The 3,299-nt window shown below is 49.2% G+C and overlaps 1 non-coding gene across 1 annotated transcript; it reads left to right on the top strand.

Annotated features, from left to right (window-relative positions):
- Positions 1 to 2,634: 2,634 nt before the first annotated feature.
- On the top strand, positions 2,635 to 2,741 carry LOC120671690. The gene has a single exon (XR_005673788.1). It is a non-coding gene; the product is annotated as a small nucleolar RNA R71 (small nucleolar RNA).
- Positions 2,742 to 3,299: the final 558 nt, after the last annotated feature.

Raw genomic sequence — 3,299 nt, 5'->3', positions numbered from 1 at the left:
ATTTTTGTGTTTTCTGGTTTATGAACTTCACTAATTACTACTCAAATTTTGTTTTTAAGCGAGCTAGCACTTGAGTTCTTCTCCTAATCAACTCAAAAGAGCTCAATTAGGCAAGAAACTCAAGGAAGAGAGAAGGGACTAAGGAGCTCGGGCTGGATCACGAGTACCTGAGCTTCTGGTGCACGGAGGGACGTCGGGCTCGCTGACTTTTATAGCCGCGCGCAGAGGCCAGGTCGGCCGGCCTGGGCCAGGCCGGTCGGCTCCCTAAGCGGCGCCCATTGCACAACGTCAATGCTCTAGTTCGTAGGCATGCAGGTATGGTGATCCCCGTCGGTGGTGATGGGACACGAGCGGATGGCAGAGGCCGGCCGGCCTATTGAGGCCGCTCGGCGTGCCTCTGCACATTCCCATGCTCCCCCCTTTTCTCTTTGCTTCACCCTTAATCAAAGTCACCACACTTTTCTGGTTTCTGGCAGACATGAAAGAGGTGGGGCCGGCTGGCCTAGGTGGGGCTGGCCGGCCTAGAGCTCGGCCAAAAAATTTTGAAATTTTTTTGTGAAGTTCTCTGATGCAAAACTTTCAAATTTTAAACATGGGTTGGTTGAAATTCAAAACATGATTATGCAAGTTGGAAAGAAAATTATGCAAAGAGAAATTAAAACTATCCTATATGCAATTCAAGTGATGGATATGTGCCACGTACCTCATGGCGAGGGCTCGGGTTTTGAGTCCGGAGCCGGACTCTCCATTCCTTCAGTTCGATTGTCATCGCCTGATGGAGTCTTGGGCGATGACACCTTCTTTCGCCACACCTTTTTGGGTGTGGGTTGTGCTTCGACCTTTACTTCCTGAGAGTCCAGAAATTTCTTACGCTGGATTCGACATTTGGCATTCCTCTGATTGTGAAGCTTGATTTGCTTCGCTTCCTCTTGAAGTCGTAGCTCCTCCTGAATCCGCAGATTCTCCACAAATGCGATGAGGGCTTCAATATTTGGAAGCGAGGGTTTTTTTGTCTCTTTCTCGGGTTTCTTCTTCCTTCGGATCTCTTTGACTTGATTGCATTGTTCGACCTTCGATTTGAAGGCGAACTTCTCCTGCTGGCCATTGATGTTGAGCTAGATCTCTCCGGCTCCAACATCAATGTGGGCGTTTGCTATGCTCAAGAACGGCCTGCCCAGGATGAGCGGCGTCTTGGCATCGACTTCCATGTCGAGTACGACGAAGTCGATGGGAATAAAGAAATTCCGGATTTTCACCGGGATATTCTCTACTATTCCCATAGGGTATAGGACCGTTTGATCCGCTAGCTGCAAACACATGGCAATAGGGGCAAGTGCATGATGGTTAAGTTTGTCATAAACTACCTTGGGCATGACATTGACGCTTGCTCCCAAGTCACAGAGGGCATTGGAGAAATGTTGAGCCCCGATCGAGCAAGTGATGGTGGGGCAGCCTGGGTATTTCTTCTTCACCAGGAGAGGATCGAGTATAGCAGCGCTACACTCTTCCGTTAACTGCACGACCTTAGTAGTGGGCAGAGTCCGCTTGTTTCCAAGAATATATTTGATATACTTGGCATACGTGGGTACCTGCATAGCGTCAAGAAGTGGTATACGGACATATAACTTCTTGATTACCTCGATGAACTTGCGAAATTGTCCGTCGGCCACTAGCTTCCTTATCCACTCCGGAAACGGTAAGGCAGTTGTGTCGTGATAGTCCCGTGAAGTTCTCTGGGGTTCCACAGGGTCTTCCTGGGTAGCAGGTGTGTTGGAGTCGATGGCCTCTTCCTGCTCTTCGTCTTCAACTTCGGTACCGCTAGCGGTTACGGTCTTCCACTGTTTTCCTGCATCCTTTGGGAAAGGTGGCTCTTGCGTGGTCTTACCACCACGCGTGGTCACCGCACTAACATTTTCTTTCGAGGGCACTTCCGGTTGCCCGGGCAGTTTCCCCGTATTAGTGTTAGGACATGAAGATGCAAGCTGAGCTACTTGGGTTTCTATTATTTTGTTAAAGCTCAGTTGATTTTTAATAACAGAATTGAATCCCTCTAGTTGTGCAGCCATAGATTGTAGAATCTTATCATTAGCAAAGAATTTCCTACTAATGTTATCATTTATTTGTTTCTGTCCGTACACTAGGTCTTTTAGCGTGGGCTGAAAACTGTTATTGAAATTCGTACCTTGTTGTTGACCGAAGGGGAGGTTGGGCTTGGAGTTCCAACCCTGCCGAGGACGAAATCCTGAGTTGGGATTGTTGTTGCTCCCAATGAAGTTTGCGTCCTCTTGAGTTAAGGGGCACGAGGTGCCCGAGTGCCCAGTCTCGCCACATGTTTCACATGTCATACGAGACTCCGAAACTTGATTAACCTCCTGATGCGGAGATTCCAGCTTCTTCATCAGAAGTTCCAACTTAGCAGCTAACATGTCGACCGTGTCGATCTGATGCACGCCCCTGGGATGGGCTGGCTACCTTTCTCCTTTCCAACTTTGGTTGAAAGCTATCTTGTCAATCAGCGCCTTTGCTCCTGCAACATCGAGAGAAAGGAAGGAACCACCTGCAGTTGCGTCAACGTGGTCCTGGGCTTGCTGATTCAGGCCAGGGAAGAAGTTCTGAATGATCAGCCACTCTTCGATGCCGTGATGTGGGCATGCTAGTATGTACTCATGGAGACGCTCCCAGACTTCCAAGATGGTCTCTTCCGGCAATTGCTGGATTCCGGTAATCCTGTTCCGGAGGGCATTGGTCTTGCCCACTGGAAAGTACTTGGCTAGGAATACATTTGAACAAGATTCCCATGTCGTGAAAGCTTCCTTGTTGGAGTACAACCACGTCTTGGCCTTCCCGAGTAGTGAGAACGGGAACAGGCGAAGACGGACGTCATCCAGAGTAGTTCCTCTAGGGTTAATGGTGTTACTCACATCCAGAAAGTTCTGGAGATGGGCATTGGCATCCTCGGATGTCTTTCCGCAGAACGGACTTGGTTGGACCATGTTCACGAGTCCAGTCTTCAGCTCAAAGCCGTCATTGTCGGCTTGGTTGACGTTCAGTCCAGAAGGGATGTGGCTGCTGGACGGGGCAGAAAACTGACAGAGAGTCTTCTGAGCCATGGATGGAGATGCTGAAGTGGAAGGTGAAATGATAGGCCAAGTGAGCTTTTTCTGAGGTGGGACGACGCGGCGTCTCACAATTCTCCCAATTCTTTCTGGATTTGGGTGGAAGTTACTTGGTAGGTCGAAACCGGTCATGTACTGCTCTGCATCGATCAAAAAGATGGAGAGAGCAATGGTAAGCCCGCT

The sequence above is a fragment of the Panicum virgatum genome, chromosome 4N (assembly GCF_016808335.1).
Source record: "Panicum virgatum strain AP13 chromosome 4N, P.virgatum_v5, whole genome shotgun sequence".
In the NCBI taxonomy this organism is placed as follows: Eukaryota; Viridiplantae; Streptophyta; class Magnoliopsida; order Poales; family Poaceae; genus Panicum; species Panicum virgatum.
This window is presented reverse-complemented; position numbering and strand designations above follow the sequence as displayed.